Source organism: Astatotilapia calliptera, chromosome 5 (genome assembly GCF_900246225.1).
Source record: "Astatotilapia calliptera chromosome 5, fAstCal1.2, whole genome shotgun sequence".
NCBI classification, from domain to species: domain Eukaryota; kingdom Metazoa; phylum Chordata; class Actinopteri; order Cichliformes; family Cichlidae; genus Astatotilapia; species Astatotilapia calliptera.
This window is the reverse complement of record NC_039306.1, coordinates 14,865,179-14,885,991: the sequence shown is the minus strand read 5'-3', so window position 1 is coordinate 14,885,991 and position 20,813 is coordinate 14,865,179. Positions and strand designations below refer to the sequence as shown.

At 39.6% G+C, this 20,813-nt stretch overlaps 1 protein-coding gene across 2 annotated transcripts in view; it reads right to left on the bottom strand.

Moving 5' to 3' along the window:
* Nucleotides 1–20,693, bottom strand: part of ip6k1 (inositol hexakisphosphate kinase 1) — a 35,840-nt gene extending 15,147 nt beyond the window's left edge. The window contains exons 1-2 of one of the 2 annotated variants that reach the window (XM_026167398.1): nt 20,283–20,693; nt 1,818–2,065 (exon numbers count right to left, since the gene is read on the bottom strand). The gene's annotated coding sequence lies outside the window, so the exon portion shown is untranslated. The other variant, XM_026167399.1, reaches the window with a different exon arrangement.
* Between the last annotated feature and the right edge of the window lie 120 nt (nt 20,694–20,813).

Sequence of the window (20,813 nt, the reverse complement as noted above, 5' to 3'; positions counted from 1 at the left end):
GCTAGCATCTTGCACCATGCTGTTATGTGCTGGATTGTCTCAGGGGCATCTTTACACAGCCTGCACCTGGGGTCTTGCCTGGTGTGATAGACCCCAGCCTCTATGGATCTTGTACTCAGAGCTTGTTCTTGTGCTGCCATGATTAGTGCCTCTGTGCTGTCTTTCAGTCCAGCTTTGTCCAGCCACTGGTAGGATTTCTGGATATCAGCCACCTCCTCTATCTGCCGGTGGTACATACCGTGCAGGGGCCTGTCCTTCCATGATGGTTCCTCGTCTCCCTCCTCTTTCTTGGGTTTCTGCTGCCTGAGGTATTCACTGAGCACTCGGTCAGTTGGGGCCATCTTCCTAATGTATTCTTGGATGTTCGTTGTCTCATCCTGGACTGTGGTGCTGACACTCACCAGTCCCCGGCCCCCCTTCCTTCTGCTTAGCGTACAGCCTCAGGGTGCTGGACTTGGGGTGAAACCCTCCATGCATGGTAAGGAGCTTTCTTGTATTGATGTCAGTGGCTTCTATCTCCTCTTTTGGCCAACTTATTATACCAGCTGGCTACCTGATCACGGGCAGGGCGTACGTGTTGATGGCCCAGATCTTGTTCTTACCGTTCAGCTGACTCCTCAGGACTTGCCTGACCCTCTGCAGGTACTTGGTGGTTGCAGCTTTCCTAGCTGCCTCTTCATGGTTCCCATTCGCCTGCGGGATCCCCAGGTACTTGTAACTGTCCTCTATGTCTGCAATGTTGCCTTCTGGTAGCTCGATCCCCTCAGTTCTGACTACCTTCCCTCTCTTTGTTATCATCTGACTACACTTCTCCAGCCCGAATGACATCCCGATGTCATTGCTGTATATCCTGGTAGTGTGGATCAGTGAATCGATGTCTCGTTCACTCTTGGCATACAGCTTGATGTCATCCATGTACAGGAGGTGGCTGACAACTGCTCCGTTCCGTAGTCGGTATCCGTAGCCAGTCTTGTCAATGATCTCACTGAGGGGGTTCAGGCCTATGCAGAACAGCAGTGGGGACGGAGCATCTCCTTGGTAGATCCCGCACTTGATGGCGTGTGTGTGTGTGTGTGTGTGTGTGTGTGTGTGTGTGTGTGTGTGTATATAACTTTGCCAAGAGGACTGAAGGAGATGGTCTACTGTCTGAGCAACAGCTACCTCAAATCAATCTAGAGAAGGACCCAGTCTCCATAAATTTATTATAAACATGTAACAAAGTTAAATATAAAATGTTAAGAACATGACACCATATAAGCAGCAGGTTTGGTTAAAATATTGGGTAATACATCGGCTCTGATATCAAACTTTGAGACTGATGAGCTCCTAATAGAGGGAGTTTTTGCAGAAAGAGCCGAGTAATAGGCGGATAATTCAGTAATTAGATCCTTCGGTGATTACATTGGTGTGGTTTAACTGGTTGCTAGGGTAACACAGTGAACCATAACACTGGAAAAAAGGTTTAATCAACCTTCATTAACTCAGACAGCCGTGGCAAATAGCCAAGAGAGACACCCACCTCTTGTCCTTGCTGTTTACATGAACATCAGGGGCCACATTTATACTGAAACCGTCTGAATGGGCTAAAACGTTTTAGTCATTTCTACTGCGGTATACGTTTGTGCTTTGTATTTTTAAATGGTTCACATTTTCTTCGTTGTGAATTTTTCAGTCTACACTGGTGAATTCATCTTCACAACTCTCAGGCTAATAGGGGCAAAAACAAGGAAGTGGTTTTGATGAGATGTCTGCTTTGATGCACAGAGAGGAAACTGAACTACAGGTGTGAATGCTAAAAACTCATCCTTTGATCGTACCCTGGGCATGGGCTCGGGTGTGCAGTGACGGGGACGGGGGGGCGCAGGGCACCACGGGCTGCTGGGAGCGCACGCCGGCCCCGGGGGGAGGCGGCGCCAGACCGAAAAACCACCTCGCAAAGCCCCCAATCAGAGTGCTCCAATCCACCGCCGGCACCACGGAGATCCAATCAGGACACGGGGCTGGGGGGCAGAGATGGGGGGACGGCAGGGAAAGCAGGGTGTCAGTTAGGCAGGGTCACCACTTCCTGAAAAGATAGGAAATGACACAATGTCAGTTGTAATAGTTAAGCATTCATTTAAGGTGTACAGTGTTATTTTGTGTGGGGAGAATTGGCTTTCTTTAATGTGATGACTCAAAAACAAACAAAAAAAAACAACGACTATTGTTAGTGACAGTTCTCTTCAAATATTTCACTTCTTCACATCATTTCTGTGACTGATAAAAACATGACATCAGCTCTAATGGGTCAGAAGCTGGGCTGTCAACTTGCACAATATACTTTTTCACTGGCCTCGGCTCATCAGCTTTTGTCACACCCTATGAATAGCTTTTATATCTTTAAACGTGGAGTTCATTGGAAGTGGAGGACTGGGAGTATCCTTCTAGGAAGACGAAAAAAGAAAAAAAAAAATCCCATAAACAATGTATTAGATTGTTCTTGAGGAAAAAAACCCCCCCAATGTTCTCATTTACAACAACTCCAATCAAGTGAATCTGAACTCGCCTTATAAAACAGCATTTCCTGGACAAGCTGCCACAAACAGTTGACATCAAATGCTTCAGCACATCAGCTTCCACCAAACTGTCACACACATGCACGCACGCGTTTTATGTCTCAATGAGTGGGATAAGAAAAATCCTGTTAATAACATTGTACTTTAAGTTTTATTACTGGCTATAGAAACCGTGTACATCATACTGCTAAGTGGTCATCTCATATATCTGGAGACCTTCCAGTCAGTTGTTTTTTGTTGTGTTTTAATCTATAAATCTCTGCTTGGCTGGGTTATTTCTTATCTGTTTCTATATGTGTAAACACCACAACAACTAGTATAGCCTACACTCTCATATTGTTATATGAATGTTTGTCTCCAGAGTCACAACGGAATAATCCTGAAATAATCTACAAAAGCAGATGAAATTATCAGAATTGGTTATGATGGGGGGAGATTAAGTCAATTTTACAGGAGAACAAGAGACTAGCTCTTTTGGTCAGTGTGAATGCTTTGATGTCTCTCTCATAATTTTTTTTAAAGTATAATAAATACAAATATATAATGGGCAACTCCTGTGGCATTTTCCATAATTATTTCTTCACTTCTGAACCTTTTCTGTCAGGAAGTTTAAGTATTGACACGATGAAGTCCATTTACTGAAGGATCATCCCCAAAAAGAACATCTCTGTTTAAAGATACCGTACTGATTTTCCTTAAGTGCTCCACACTAATACATTATGTACATTATGATTGAGGATTATTTTCTCATTCACAAAAACATTGCTCAGTAGAATAAAATAAAATCAAAGGCTTGTTTTTCTAAACAAAGACTGTTAAATCCATGACGTGACAAGATGTGACCGTTAGTACTTTAAAATGTAGCTCTCATTTTTTTTCTGTTATGTGAAGCAAAGCAAAAAGACCAAAAAACAAAAACAAACAAACAAACAAACAAAACCAAATGTCTGTCCTGGCTCAAAAAAATTACAGTAAAATAGTCTGTGTTATCTAGTTTTAACAGAGATCAATACATTTTCCTGTTAAGGCCATTTAAAACAAAACAAAAAACAAAACAACCCAGTTGATTCTGAGGGTAGCGGAATCAGGGGGAACTTTTGTTTCAGATTTAAATGATTAATGCTGATACGGTTTAATTTTATTCTTAGGATGTTAGAGGCCAGATTGGGATGATCTGCAGGCCAGTTCTGCCCCTCAGACTTTTTTTGCGCTATACCACATGTTCTATAGCACCAGGAGACTGAAAACGCGGTGTATAGTCATTGCACATAATGATGGTGTCTATAATAAAATCAGCAGAATAATCAATTTAAAAAAAAAATTTTAAACTGCCGCTTGCAGCCCTGTGCAGACATTCAGCTCAATACATGAGAGCCTGTGAGAGAAATGTGGATGCTGCCAGTAACGATAAACACCAGTTTGGATTTATGCAATTACAGCATAAACACAGCTTTAACAGTACAAAACCAGACTTTGTTTTTAACCACCATGATAAAAGTCCTGTTCATAAACATGTCAGAGGTTAAACTACTGTTCAGGATCCAGCGTCAGTCTGAGAGGCATTTATTGTGACTTTATCATAACTTCAATTCTTCTGTAATTTAACAAAACAGAAGAGGGAAAACCTACAAGCGAGATGTTTGAGTAAGAAGCTACAGACACCCGGCGATTACCAAAAATCCTGAAAACCTCAAACATCTAACATGTCATCAAGGTAAGAAATACCTTCAGCTTAAAACGCACTCGCATTGGGCCCACATCACAGGAGTGGATCACAACTGCTCACCACACAGCGCACAAATTGAACCACGATGGGACAGCCTGTTCTCAAGTCACGATCCAACCTCGACCAAGCGTGAGCTTCAGATACAGGCTGGAGTGCACAGCCACACACACAGAAACCCTCACACAAAACCTTACACACACAGAGTGTAAACAGTATTCCCCATGAGCAATGAATTCTAACATTAGAAGCAAAACACAAACATCAGGCCACATCTGTTCTGTCCTGGGATTGGTGAACTCGTCCTGATGATTCAAATCTAACTTTCCACTGCTACAATCCAACAGTTTGAAAAGAAAACATTAAATAATCCTAACTTTGAATTTTCCAAAATTGTCATTCAAGATGCGTTAGATTTATTTGGTCCAAAAAATGTGACTACTTTTTTAATATCATAACTAAATTGCTACATTACTTTAGCATGCAAAAGTAACGTACATCCTGAATGTTAATTACTGTTAAAACCTATCCCTTTGAACCAGAAATTGCAGTGTCCTTTTTTTAACCAAGACTGGATGACTTTTGAAAAATGAAAAATGTTTTTTTTTTTGAAAAATGTTCTTATAATTATAATATTGTAATTTTATTATTAATAGGACTAGTGCTGCTGTATTTTTGGCAGCTTTACACCATTTCAACTGTGCATCTTTGTACTTTAGAGTGATGAATACGCTGAAACAGATGGATCCATTCAAAATACAGCTGCAAACACACCTCTAACAAATGTCTTATCATGTAATTTAAACTCTTGAATTGATTAAAAGGAGACTGTTATATCAACAATGAAAGACAGTGTCGCTATACCCCTTGTTTGTTGACCCTTCTGGTTGGTGGTCTGCTCTCTGTTAGTAGCTCTATATGCATCCAAGGTGAATCCCCAGCAGAAAAACAATAGGTGTACGTCCACCGAGCAGTGTCTTGTAAGCAGTTTGAGCTGGGTGGGGGACAAAATCAAGGTCAACTCCCGCTCCTCTTTCTTATCATTCTCCTTCCCTTCAAATCCCCCATTTTTTGTCTCCTTCCCTATTTCAGCCCTCATCTGTCTGAGATCTGCACAGTAAAATATAATGCAGAAGTTTCTACAGCTTTAGTACAACTTGGATTAGTGATTTGCTGTGTCATTCTGTGAAAAGGAAGGGCGCAACGGTAGGGAATGCACGAAGGAATGAAGGAGATTGGGAAGGAAGAGGTGTGGGTAGAAAGTCGGGGAGGGAGGGATGTTAGCTTGGAGGAAGAGAGGTTGGGTGGGAATCCAAGACAGGAGGAAAGAGGGCGAATGCTCTGATGGACATATCAAGGCTGTGTGTTGTTTTCATATGGTTTTGTGTATCTATGTATACTTTCTACATGTGGCTCTGATTAGACAGAAAAGATATGTGACAGTCTGGAGGATTTTCAGAAATAATTGTCTGCTGTGTGTCGTTGGTGCTCTGTCTATCATCTGTCACTGTAGCAAACTCCAGGAGGAGGTGCTGAATTTTTTCCACAGTCCAAACAAATAACTCCATCTCTAATCAGCCCCCTGTGTCATGCCAGGTGTGGTGAATAACTCCAGCAGACAGCCAATCAGCTTAGAGGATCTCTGTGAGTATAGCCTACATCACCAGCCATTAATGTGACAACGCTGCAGGCTCACTACGACTCAGCAACGTTGATTGGTTAAGCTGCTATTTCGAACGCTGATTAAACTGCTATTTCTGACTGAGTGACGGTGTGTTTGTGTGTGTGGGAATCCTCATGTCCTTCATGAAGTTAGAGATGAGAGAGCCAATTAAGGACTTCCAGGAATACCTAAGAGTAGATGGACACAACTCGGCACCTTGTTGATGGATTTAAACGGTTGTGCAAGTCCAGTGAAAAGACAGCTGTACCAAACTCAGCACATATTTGGGCAGTTAGTTTTGAAAATTTATCTAAATGAACTTTATTTAGTCATTTACCTTGACATAAAACTGCTCATGCAGAATCAAAACCAATTTTAAAAAGAAAAAACAACAACAACAACAACAACTTTGCTGTTTACATTTTTAGTTCTTTTTTTTGTCTGTTTTTATGCATAGATTAGAATGTTTTGTCTTTTTAAGTGAATTATTCTAGTTATATAAATAAATACAAACACTGGTGATCCAATAAAAGGCTGAGCACATCATGAATGAACTTTTTTTAAATTTAGATCAACAATTAATTTAACTCAAGCTTTAACAAAGAGTTAAAAGAGTTTCTAGCACTAATCAATAATGGTAAATGAGCTAAACCACCAACATTTGTGATCAGAACTGGACTCGCTGATATTTTTACTTAATCGGCTTTCAACTCTAGCTGTGTTATTTTTTAGATAATAGGTGTAAGTTTGTTTAAAAAGATGAGCTCTGGTCTACACAGGTGTGTTACTGGTTACCACTGGGTAACCAAAAAGTGCAATTCCTATAATGACCATTTGAGGCTGGCTTCAAAAGAGAACGATTCTCTACAGACTGCCATGTTAAAACAACTGAAGTAAACATGTTTATAGAGTGGTACAAAAAACAGTTTAGGCTTCTGTGGATAGTTTCACCCTTCATAACAACTGTACAGGGGATTTCATTATTTATTTTTCTATTCTTCGAAAATATGGATACTGGAGTTAGGAGAGTAGTTTTGTTTGAGCTGGAAGGTGTCTGATATGCTTCACTTCCATCAATCTGAATGGGACATCTGTTGGACTAGACCCCTTCTGTGCCGCTGGTTGCTTCTGAATCATTTTTCATATAATTATCTGAAATAATATGGCCTGCCTTGTGGTAAAAACCTCCAAAAGATTTTGATGCTTCTGTTTTGGTTATTGAAGTATAAGGATTTAATTAATTTGTTATGTAGCACTAATTAGCAGGTTTGTCCAAAATTTTTTTATAGATGCAGCTTATTAAACAAGCATTTTAGCATCAACTTAGGATCTGCATCTGCATCTTCCAGGTTATAACCAAAGGATCTATGATTATAACATAGAAAGAAGAGATTATTTAAAGAGATTTCTTTAACCAATCTTTTCTTGAACATAGATCAGTTCTTAAAACTGCTGCATTTACTGCTGCCGTCCTCTATTTTAGTCAGTTTAATGCTGTGACGTGGTTCAGCAAAGAGCGGTGGGTGCTTGCTGTGGTTTGGACACACAGCACATCCAGCAGGGTTAAAGGGAAGAATTATTTTTCCTGGACCCGTCTTCAGCCTGGACACAGAAAAGTTTGGCACGGTGCTGTAAAAACACCCAGAAAGAATAATAGGAGACACAGCTAAACTGTCTGAGACGCAAATTACATAACGAAGGAACTTCTCGATCTAATCTACTCAGAGACGTTTAAAACATGTTATCTCCTGAAACTGCATTTGCTGATTCAAAAAGCACCAAAAAGAAGAGAGACAAGGGGTAACCAGCTAATCCTTATTGGGAAGATTAATCAATACCCACCTAAATAAATGTAGTCAATTCCACAACTAGCTTTAGTCCTATTCAGGTTTTCCAAGGTCTCTCTCACCTTATAAAACCCTTTATTTCAGCAGAGTTGACTGAAAAAGTTTAGAAAGCAAACATATCTATTGTACCTGCATTAAACTGCCTGAGGCAATCAGATTATAATCATACTGGTGGAAACATTCCCAAGATGCAGCAAAGGTCAGGGAGTCATTAATCTATCATCGCCACCACATATTGGAAATTCAACCACATATTCACAACCATGTTCTAGGAAGCCAGCCAGTCAGAGCTTTACCGGTGGGATTAATAGTGGTCACATGACAAAAAGGTTATTTTAGTTAGACGCATGTCTGATGTCATTCAAACTTACACAAAACAACAACTTAAAGGAGATCAAGCCACCTGGAGTATTTGGAGCCAGGCACTGCAGCTACTCTACCAAACACTGTGTATAAAAAGGACATTGTGACATCACCCATTGGTTTCTAGACTTGGGATGTTCCTGCCCAGTAATGTAATTTATGCGGCATTTAACTTCTCTCTGCCTTGTTTGTTGACATCACAGATCGAGATGAAGAGACCATGCCGCCTGTAAGCAATGCAGTGCCGGTTTGTGGTGGGTGGCTTAACATCTTGCAACCAACAGTTTACTGGCATATTTATTGTCATTTCTGTTGCTGAAAAACATTTTATCATTCAGTCAAATATTCTGGACACCACATTTTGAAGACCTAAAACACTGTTTTTAAACAGGCTGTAAACAAATTTTTTGATGCTCTAAATTTGGGCATTTTAACATGGGGGTCTATGACTCATTTTTGGAAATAACCTCAAGTGGCTTCTAGAGAAATTGCAGATGTTGCTACTTGTTCTTTACCAAGTGCATGATAAAAAAAATGCCTGGCCTCTAATGTAAATGAGGACCTGATTGGTTTAGATAGTTCAGTTAGATCGCAGCATAATGAGAGTTAAGAGAAGCTGTATAGTACTAATTTAATTTTAGAGATTCTACACTGTACTGGTAGATTTTTGAATTACTTTAAAACTTTATGATTTGAGAAGGACAGCAACAAACTGATAACCATCTAACCTAAAAGAAATGTGAGATCTGTCTTTTAATTCCAAATGTTAGATATATAGTAAGAACACTGAAAAAAGTGGCTACTTTCAGCAGTAAGTCTTAGCATGACACTGCAGGGTATAATAGATTTCCTTTATACATATATTTCTGTTCCATATGGGGCTGCCTTATATTAGTTCTGGCAAATCTAATTTGAAATAGTTGAGTAATGGGGATGTCTAACCATGAACACAGCCTGTATGCCATTTTACTAAAGTATGGCGCTACTGGAGGCTGAATACAAGCTGAAACGACCAAGCCGATAACTTCATTTAAATCTGGAGCAGAACCAGAAGTAAGTTTCTTCGACTTCCTTGTGAACTGTACATCTTGATTACAGCCGCTGCCTGCACTTGTCTGCGTTCCAGGCAAGGCGCCATTCATCTGGAACGAGGCTAATGGCGACAGACAAACAGCCAAGAACACTGACAAATGTAAATGTAGATGTAGAGGCTGCTGCTAAATTGGCTCTTTAACTCAACATATTTGTACAGCTGACATGACAAACACTAAGTACACCTACCGATCACTGCTGCAGCTTCTCTGACACTGAAGAAGGAAACCAACAAAGTCAAAATGTCAGAACAGAAAGTCAGCTCGTCAGATGTCCTCATCATTTCCTTTATCGGGAGGTTGATTTTGTCTGATCCACTACACGATTTAACCATTATATTCATAAAAAAAAAAAAAAACCACACACACAGACACCTCCAATGAAAAAACAAAACAAAAAACAAAACAGCCACGAGGCCCCCTAGCTATACTCCAAATCGAAAAAGTAAAAGTCACTGTGGAAAATACAGAATTAACCATGCATGAACAAATCTGGTTCCTTTGCCAGTGCTGATGGCTTACCAGTATGTATGCAAATCTGTGGCTTTAGTCGAACCTAAATCGAAAGGTCTTTTTTTAAAAGCTATTTGACTACTATCTGCTTTTTTTATTAGTAAAATTAACTGCTTTTAATGACTCATTTGCACAAACACAAGTGGGAATCAAAGTTTCAAGCAAAGCCTTATACTAGGGCTGCACGATTTTGCATAAAATGAGAATCACGATTTTTTTTGCTTAGAATTTAGATCACGATTCTCTCACGATTTTCTTTTCCAATATAAATATTTATTGCACTTATTAACTGCACATCAACTTCGTAACAGTTGAGACTGAACATAAAAACAACAAATGTCTCACGTTTTGTTGTTGCCGCAAAATGTTGTACTGCTTGAAATTCCGTCTCCACCGTTGCTCGACGCTGCGTATATAGAGCAGGTAGTGCAACAATAGAAAAATAGTTGCGGGACGGCACTGTGTAGCGTTTGTCTAGGGTGTTGATCATTTTCCTAAATCCCTCGTTTTGCAGTGTTGATGGGAGCCATATCTTTGGTCAGGTGATAAGTGATGGCCTCCGTAATTTCTTTGTGCCTGCGGAAGTTCGACGGGTATGGGAAAAGCGCTGTATAAGGTTCCCGTTATTGATGTTTGGGTGGTTGACCGGGACGGATTTTCTCCTGTCACTTTCTCGTCATCCCTGACGTGCTCTCCGTTGTTTTTTCCCTGCTAATTTTAGCATCACACGGCACAGCTTCTGTATCACGTGGTATAAGGCTCCGCCCTTGTCATTTGTTGAGCAGGAAGAGTGAGCGCTTGTTTTCATGCAGATTATGTCCCGGATCAAAATGCAGTACAATCGTCGTCGTCTTTTTTAAAAAAAAAATTATAAATCGTTGTCATTTGGAAATGAGATCGCACATAAGTATGAATTGAGATCGCGATTTTCTAACGATGAATCGTGCAGCCCTACCTTATACCCTGTCTGTTTCAAAGGCCAAAACATGCCAACTGACATTTTTGCCCACTTTCCCATTGATAATAAAAATAATATATCATTAAAGAAATATCATTCCACAATTTTAATAAATACAATGTGAGAAAAACAATTATTCACAATTCATAACCCACTACAAAGCAATCACCTCACAACAAAAACAGATTAATGGCCAACCAAGAGGAGAAAACCAACAAGTGTTTCCTGTCAGTGGACTTCTTACTGTTTAGCTATAAGGACACACGTGCTGCATCTCTGAACTTTCTACATTTTATCCAACGGACATGAACATGAGAATACACACTTCTGCTTCTGACACAATACAGGAAGGACTTCTATCTAAAGACTGTGCCAATGTGCAGACTGTTTTTACAACTACAAAGATGGATGCTCCCTGCTACACACTATCCACACAGGTCACGCAGCTATTTCCACACAGTATGTCCTGTAGCATGTACTAGGCATGTTGTTGGCAACTCAATTATTGGTCCAATTGTCTGTGAAGGTTCTCAGTCATCCAGGTCATCGTAGTCAAAGAAGCTTGCAAAGAAGTCCAGACGCTTTTCTTTGTAAGCTCCTTTACCTATTGGTCCAATTATTAAACGGCAGGAGTTGAAAATGAGACCACTCAAGCAACAGTCAAACTTGAAAACTAGGTCGCCAATATAACTCACTGGTTTGAGCAGGTGACCCATATGCTGTAAGACTATTATAGGGCCTAAGTTTGAATCCACCAGGCCCTATGTTGTGTGTCTTCACCAAGGTGTATCTCTTCCATCCTTCCCGTCTTCTCTCCACGGTCCTATCACAATAAAGGATAACCTACACCCCAAAATTGAAAACTAAAATAAATGCTTAAGAGACATTTAACAAAATTTAAAAAAAAAATAATAATAATAATAACATAATTTGACAATAAAATCATACGTTAAATGGCAGTGAATTGCCTATTGCCTATAGCAGCGCACGCCTCTCTTTGCCCTTGTTTACACAAGTAAGCTTCCCATGATGCAGGCAGAACAGTAGCTGACTCTTTGAAGTAGCTTTATGCAACAAAATCAACAATTAGTCTTTGATTAAAACACTGTAAGGGCCCCTGTATGGGCTCAAATTGTGGTCATAAATATTTTGTACTTGTAAATCAGTTTTGTATGTGTAAAAAGAATTTGTGTGTGTAAAACAGATTTGTATGTGTAAAAAGAATTTGTGTGTGTAAAACAGATTTGTATGTGTAAAAAGAATTTGTGTGTGTAAAACAGATTTGTATGTGTAAAAAGAATTTGTGTGTGCGTAAAAAAGATTTGTGTGTGGACTTACGTCCACACACAAATCTTTTACTTAAAAAAATACGTGTGAAACTCTGCACTCAAGCTTCAAGTTACAAGTACGAATTTTGACCCTGTTATTCTTAATTTCATCTGATTGGCCAATGTCATGTCAATCACAAATTTAACTATCCAATCAGAGAACAGGCTGCTGAGCTCTGTGGGTTTTTGCAGCAGCTCTACCTGTACTAGATGCACCTGCTCCTTGTTGTTTCCATCTCTGACTTTATGTCCTCTACAAGAGTCCCAAGCAAAGGTTTAAGACCACTTAAAAACGGCAAAAAAAAAAAAATCTGATTTTGCATGGTTGGATCTTAACAAGATTCCAAGTACAGCTTCAACATGCAACAAGAAAAAATGGGAGTGAGTTTTTTGACTATGCAATCTATTGAAAACAACGCTTAAACTGAATCAGGCAGTTTCACACAGGGAGATGACAGGGAGATCTCCCCCCGTATGTCATCATTAGTTGTGTGTTCCAGAAAGACGTTTGATGACATCACACTGGATAATATAAAACCATAAAAACATTTTAAAACGTTTTGTTGTCTTTTTTACCACCACAAACAATTAACTATACCATTTACAACTGTCAGGATCCCATCTCTCACCCCTTACCTCTTTAGTGCAGTTCCATGAGGAGAAACATTCTAGAAAAATCCCCAAAAGACACCATCAACATCCTCAGCATATGTCAGCAGCTTGTGTTTCACTGCTGAATGGTTGTATCAGTGCAGTGTAGCATGACTAGGTTAAACGATGCTAAATAAAGGCTGGAGGCTGGTACTGCTGACACACAAACAGGAAAAGGTTTCCAGTAGTGTTCAGGTTTCTAAATGAGAGACGCCAGTTTAAGTGTAACAGATAATTAATCAATCCATATACATAACTATGTTCTCAATAGCAATCCCAGAAAAAAGGAGAAGGCAAGGATGAACAACGGTTCATGATATAATAATGATGCCACGAGGAGGCTCGGAAAGAACAGAGGAAGTAGATCCAGCTGTTTTGCAGTATCATGCAGTCCCATGGGAAGAACCCTCCCCCACCCAAAAAAAACCAAAACACATCTGTCATTGTCAAAAATCACAAACTACAACATGGAAGAAACACAAATACACACACAGCTGCTTCCAGGGTCCCCTAACACAACCAAACAGCTGCTGAGAAACACACACACACACACACACACAAAATGGGCTGGGTATGACGTCAGAGAAATGTCAGTTTGCATCGGTCAAAACAACCACCAAGACCACACACGTCTACCATATGGGCTCCTTTTTCACCACAAACTCAAGATGGTAGTGTCAACATGGCAACCAAAACTCAACATGTCAGTCTGTCAGCTGAAACGCCTGTCATGTCAAGTTCATGGTTAAACTTGTGGCATTGGTAAAAATTGGTTTCTCATACTCTGATGTTTGTGAACTAGTTCTGTGTAAAACAGAGCAGAGGACTGAAATTTATGAAGCAGGTTTAGCAGGTTTAGCAGGATTTGCGAAGTTACTTCAGGATTAACTTTTCAGGGTTACTTCTTAGCACCACAACAATAACTTATTTTGCATGTCCAAAATGCTCTCGAACACATTGTGTTTTGAGATAAAAGATCAAATTGTGCAAAATCATCACCAAGTGATTCTCTGGAAAATAGCGTCACCATTCCTGGAAAATTCTGTGAGCCAGGTGCAGACAGTTAACAGGTATAAGTGTTGAACAGTGTTTAAAGGCTTTTAAGGGTATCCCACAAAAGTTGATTCTGTTCATCTGGACAATCTTTTAAGGGTAACTAGACATATCTTAAGTATAAATACCTAAAGGTTTTGGGGGGGTTGGTTTTGGAGGGAGTGCATCTAAATTATCTTTGGAAGAGCCAAAGACAGTATCAGGTTCAAAGAGTTAAAGTGTATCTAAAATCCAGGGTATAATTCACATGATTTGTACTAAAGGTTTAACTCTTTAGTTAAACTCATAGGTTTAACTCTATGAGTTTAACTAAACTACTCATAACATCTATGAGTTAAACCTTTAATTTTATCCTCATATGAAGCATTTCACTCATCAGTGATTGGTCACTAATGAACATTCCAGGCTCCAGTTGCCTACCCACCCCACCTGAAATGTCAAATGACTTCTTCTTTACAGTTATTGGTGGTCGCTCTCACTTGTTTTTGCATAAAGTTGCTAAATGTCATTGACTTTCTATGATCAATTCTAGTCACTTCCTGTGTGAATGCAGAGTTAGTTAAAATTATTTGCCTGGGTATGTCAAAAAAAAATTTGATAGCATTAAAAATCTATTAAAAATGTTTATTTTTATTATTGAGATATTAAAACTATCTTTATAAAAAGTTCACAAAAGAATGTATTAAACTTATCAGAATTTATTTTCATTAAGAATACAGACCCTATAGTTGGAATTCAATGCAACAAACAAATAGTCCATCTTTTATTACAAAGATTTGAATCTTTCTGCATCCATTTGCCTCCTCCCTCTTCTTATTTTCACTTTTATTTACTTTTCCCCCTGATAATCTCCTCTTAGATGCTTACAGAGTTGCAAAAATTCATTTATTCTTTCAGATTCTTTTGGCAATGTTGCTTTGACTCTTCTCTCTGGCATCTTCTACAGGGCATCAGGTGACTGGAAGCCACCTTGTCAGCTTGTATTTTGGTCCAGAAATATTCATGGTGCCATTTAGAAATGTCATCTCCCCATCACCTTTTGCAGCTCGATATCATTATAGTCCCTCCTTCATTCTTTACTTTGCACTTCACCGAGGTGGTCCTGGTGAGGTTAGAACCAAACTATTGTATTCTGGTCTCATCAGACTAAAGATGTGCCCCCAGTACTCATCAGGCATCTTTTCATGTTTGTTACCAAAGTTTATTCACGCTGAAAAAGAAGGAATGGTTTATTTTCTTGGATGTTGTCCTTGTTCACGGGTAATTTCATATCCATATGCACGCAATTAGGCTCATCAGAAATCACAGGTGTAGTCCATTTTGTTCCAATTATCCTTAGTTATCCAATTAGTGTGTCAGTAATCACTTTTGTTGAACTAAGTTTCTACTCTGGAGCTTTTATATTCAGTATTTTAATGCAGCGCTCAAATTTCTTAAATTATTTAGTATTTTTATTTAAATGAAATTTAGGCCCGCACAGTTTAACTGGATGCAGACAAAACAAAATTGATACTGAAGGCAGACAACTGAGGTCAGAGAATGAATGCTTGTTTACTGCCTATTAAGAGACACCTGGGACTCCATTCAACATAGGGCTGTTCGATATAACGATATATATTGGATGACGATATAAAAACGTCTATCGTTTCATTTTACGCTATCGTTTGTTTCGTGGTGTCGGAAAATAAACCGTTTAAGGCAATATTTTTTCACCGTTTTGATGGTCACTGTGGTGGCTATATTAATTTCTTAAAGTTCTCTCTTTCTCTTATATTTAATATAACCACACTACGGAAGGACAAGCGCCTGTTTTTATGCGTTGTGGTTAGCAACAACGACGGTAACACCATCGCATGTCCGCTTGTTTATGTACCACATAAACCATTCACAATAAAGCTCAAGATCCTGTTGAGACTTTTCAAAATAAACTGAATCACGTGAAAGAGCAGATTATTTACGAATGAGAAGTAAAAAAGAGCCGCCAGGTGCTAAAAAATAAACCTTAGACTCAAACGTTAGAACAGACTTTTCCCCGCAGCACGCCGTGTAATAAATACAAAGAATTTATTCCACAAATAAGTAGTCACATGAAGTCACAGAGAACTGAGGGTTCAGAAAGTCATTGAACTAAAAAGCCATTCAGCTACAGCAAATTATGTTTCTAAGACAAATCTCAGAAGGCTGTAAAAGGAAGTTTCATTTTGATGTGTTATGAATTTTATGGCAGAAGGCTGGGTTATATGTTACAGCTGTACCACAAGATCAAAGATCTGTCACTCTCTCATTATGAAACTTTCTGCACATATTGAGCTGACATCCTGAAGTCAATGAAGCCTTTTTCTTGACTCTTTGTTGACTGGTCTTTTGTAATTATCTTAATTTGGACTGTACATTATATGAAAGGTCTGCATCTGGCATTGATGTTTGATTAAATTTAAACATCTCAAGAAAACCTAATGAGCCTGGATAGTGACTGGTGGTACACCAAATCTGTTTGGTGCCACAATTAATTACTATGTCATCAGTTGATATTGATATTCATCATGATATAAACCAAATCAGTACTTCTGTTAAAGGTTAAAAGTGAGATGTGAACATACAATGGTTAATTTTGGTTTGTTTATTATTCATTTTCTGTCAGGAACTGAACATGACACATGTACGACATGTATTTCAATGAAGTAACATAAGCATCTATTATAAACTAAAACCTTAATTCTGACAATTTCAGATTTGGATCAGATGCCCAATTTGACCACACTTGATGTAACAGTGAAGGAAGACAGAAATGTTCAACTTTCTACACATAGCTGGGGAAGTGCGGTCTAATAGAAATGTTTAAGGCCATGGCATTAGTAACTAGGGTTGTGCAATAGCATAGAATTAGCAAAAACACCTGTATAATTGTTTTTGTGATCTAGATGTTTAATATTGGGATATCATTGCTAAGGCAACAGGTTGCTTTTACATTCCTAGTGCACAATGATGACAAAAGATGAAACAAGGGCATGTCAGAGAGCGAGAGCAGTGCATAGATTTAGAAAAGGAGCTACTTTGACAACCTCCACCAAATCACTTACCCTGACTTAACAACCCAAGATGACAATAGTTTGGTTCTAAACAACTGTAAAACATTTCATCTGTACTGCCACTGTTCTGTGTTTATGACTCACTACATAAGCCATACAGACCATCGATCAGTCTTTCAGTTTGTATGGCTGCAGAGACCCATAGATTAAGTGCTGCGGGTGCGTCAACCTAACATGCTGTAGTTTTAACTCTCTTCCAGTCACATGAATAGTTCAACTTAGCGGTATTCTCATCATAATTAGACTTTCTTTGCTGTCTATCAAGCTATTGATGGAATGAGTTCTATCAAATTAATATTGAACATTTTTTATTGAAGAAAGTTATTTTTGACAATTATCATTTTAGCACTCACTGCTACATTAAATCAAACTGAAACATAACATAAGCGTCCTGTTAAGGACTAACTCCCTGTGTCAAAGTGTAGATTATTTATTTTGAGTTGTTCTTTTTTTGTATTGTCATATTTTATGCATTATTTCTTAAATTTAAATACCTTAAGATTTTATGAATTCCTGGTCCTTTAAGAAGAAAGAAAGTGTACTTTATTGATCCCCGTGGGGAAATTCCTCTCTGCATTTAACCCATTCACTCAGTGAAGCAGTGGGCAGCCATTGGGCGCCCGGGGAGCAGTGTGTAGGGATGGTACCTTGCTCAGGGGTACCTCAGGGTAGCTGTTCAGGGGAATCGAACCCCCGACCTTTGGAGGGGGTTCAGAATTCAGCGTATATTGCGGGATAGACAGGATCCTTTAGCTCAGCGCGACAGTGTGCTCATAGAGAGATATCGATTTTCCCGTGAGGGTATTATTTACTTAACCAACTTGTTGACGAGGGGGTGCAGGACCACCACCTGTCTTTTTTTGCTCTGCCCTTTTCTTGGTTGCTGTTATAAACACACAAACAGATTATTTCAGGGTCTCTTTTCAAGAGACTAAAAGCAATATAAGTGATAAATATTACCATTCTGTAGAATATTCTTATATTTCACTTTTACTTGTTCCCATGTTCTAGTGGGTCCTGTTGTGGCTCTAATGTGAAAGAGGATATAATGTAATATAATATAATAAATTTACCCTACCGCCTACTGGTGTTGGCCAGAGGGGCCGATGGCGCGATATGGCAGCCTCGCTTCTGTCAGTCTGCCCCAGGACAGCTGTGGCTACAACCGTAGCTTGCCTCCACCAGTGTGTGAATGTGAGAGTGAATGAATAGTGGTATTGTAAAGCGTATTGGGTGCCTTGAAAAGCGCTATATAAATCCAATCCATTATTATTATTATTATTAAATTACTTACGAGTATAATTTGTCAGCAACTTTCTGCCAGCCCTCTCTCCTTGCTTTTGCAGCCTTTGCAGTGTTCCCTTGCGTTTTAATTAAACTCTGAAACTCCTGAAATCCCTCAATCAAGAGTTCTTGCTCTGCTGCCGGAAAATACCGAGCGCGCTCCTTCGACATTTTCGTCGACCAATCAAAGGGTTGCCGATCAATGTTTCTACTATCGATGCGTAGCCCCTGTTAAGCCACCCAGTGATCTCACATTACTTCATCCAGCTATACTAATCGTCAACAACAGCTGCGTTCGGAGAACCGGAATAGCGAGCTCAAAGTTAGCGCGATGATTTGATCTTGGATATGTCATTTGATCTTGGATGTAGTAAGCGAGGTACGAAGAACGGACCCCAGTCCATGATTGATAGTGTTCCTTTGTGTGTTTTTCTATCCAGGTATGCTTTTACTGCAATGGTGTGTGTGTTTGAGATCATTGTTATGCTAAAAAAAAAATTTTTTTTTAAATGAAACTGTTCCCAATCAAATGCTTTCCGGTTGGTGCTGCATGGTGTTTAAAAATTTCATGGTACTTTCCTGCATTTACAGTTATACCAGTTTTGACAAGATCTCCAAAATGCTTTAAGATACTTTATACAGCCACCCTTCCACTAAAGCCATTTGTGACATGGCTTCAGTGAACAGTAGCTGAATCAACTGAAGCGCCAGATGGAACTCTCAGGTCTTGTGTCAGGTCTTTGTAGGATTGTTTCTCCACGCCAAAATATAGTTATTTTTTCAGATTCCGATTGGGAAACTTTAATAATTCCAAAAAGGGCATTTTTCTAGCTTACCCACACACTCAAACTCACACAAACTAGTCTTATAGTTTTGGGCCAATAGCGCTTCGAGAATCACCTTGTTGGTGCAAAAATACAATTTTATGTCTATCAAACTGTGTTATCTTTAGATATTTTCACAGATTTGACTAAATGAATGGGAGCAAATTATGTGTTATGCAACAGGCTGCCACTAACCACTTGTCTAAGGATATACTTTGTTGCTGGTTTTTTACCAAGCTGACAGTTTTGCGTAGACACAACACTGATTCATCCTTTGAGTTAGAACCCTTTTTATGCTTGAATGATTCATAGGTCAATCTTAAGTTGCTGAAGAAACAAAAAAAATATTCTGAAAATGATCAGGTACAAGGACTGAAAACGAGTGGGGGGAAAAAATCCAGAAAGCGAGCAGAACTATTATTGCTCAAGATCACTTCAAAAAATTTACAAGAAAGTCTGGCTCCTTGGAAGCCAAAATATAAAGAAATGAGGACACATTCAAACCTTTTGCACAGCACTGTTACATACCAGAAATGTAATGATCAGAAATTTATATTAAGACCTGGAATCCTCGTCAGTCATCACTGAGCTTAGCTGACTGATGCCTGAGAAGAGGCTGTTAGCTGCTGGTTATATAGAAATACATAGGAGCCACAGAAACCACCGCATCCTCTGCAGAAACGCCACAGAGCAGAAGTAAAGCGGATGAGTCGGTTTATTTACTAACACTGTCGCCATTTGTGGAGCAGCAGCATCACACCCAGAAAAGCTACGATTAAACCCGGGCAAACCTTCATAAAATGCCAGGTAGCAATACCACCACCAACCCATCCCAGTATGCCACACTGGGCAACCCATCAGACTCCATCAGCCTCCCTTAAAACCATATTTACCCCAGCCAAACTTTCAGGAACCCACCTCTTGTTGGAAATCTTGTGAGCGACACAGCCCCGTTTCCAGCGGTCAGAACCGGAGCTGATGTTACCTGCTATTGGCGTGGCTGTCTCCTACATATCCCGTTTGTAGAATCGGTACCATGTTAGTTAGCGTTAGCTGTCAGATTGGACAGCTTCTTGACCTTAGCCTGACAACATGCTAGCTAGCTAAGTCAGCCAGACTCGTTTTCAAACGGCTTAGAGTTAAAATAAATCTTCCCGTTGTTTCATTTTCATGTCAGTGGAAAACCTCTCTTCTTCAACTAATGCTCCGAGTGTCGGACTCTGACGGTAAACACTGGTCTGACTCTGCCGTTTGAGCAGCGGTGCATGCTAACACTAGCGGCTAACATTACGCAGTCTCTCCGGTTAGAGAGGCACCGAGCTGTCACGATAGCTACTCACCTTCAGGAGCATCGAGTGGACGGGGAGCAGACTCCGCAGAGATGTCGCTGGAGGTGCTTCAGAGACTGGAGAGGTTGATTAATGTCGCTCTACTGTAGCCAAACTCTTTAACGGCGAAGAAAAACATCCAGGAGGAGGCTAACGTCAGCCTGTTTGGATTTTACGGTTCATCTGCGTGACAATGGCGGCTTAGTGCCATCTTCAGGTCACAACAGGAATTACAGTTTCTTACGACCCTACTCGCAAGCTGCAGACTTTTTTTCGTTTACCAGGATTGTTAACCAAAAATAAACTTAAAGCTTTATCTGGGGAAGAAACATGAGGAATAATCATTTTATAACTGCTGCAAGCCAAACGTCACCACTAGTCTGAAGTTACATGAATTTTCAAATGGAGTGGCATACAGGAGGTGGGTTAGGGAGGCATATATGAATAGTTATTCAGAAATAAATACAGTGCAGATAATTGATGTGGAACTTGTTTAGATGGCATTCGCGTTCTTACCTTACTTACTTAATATGCAAATCATAT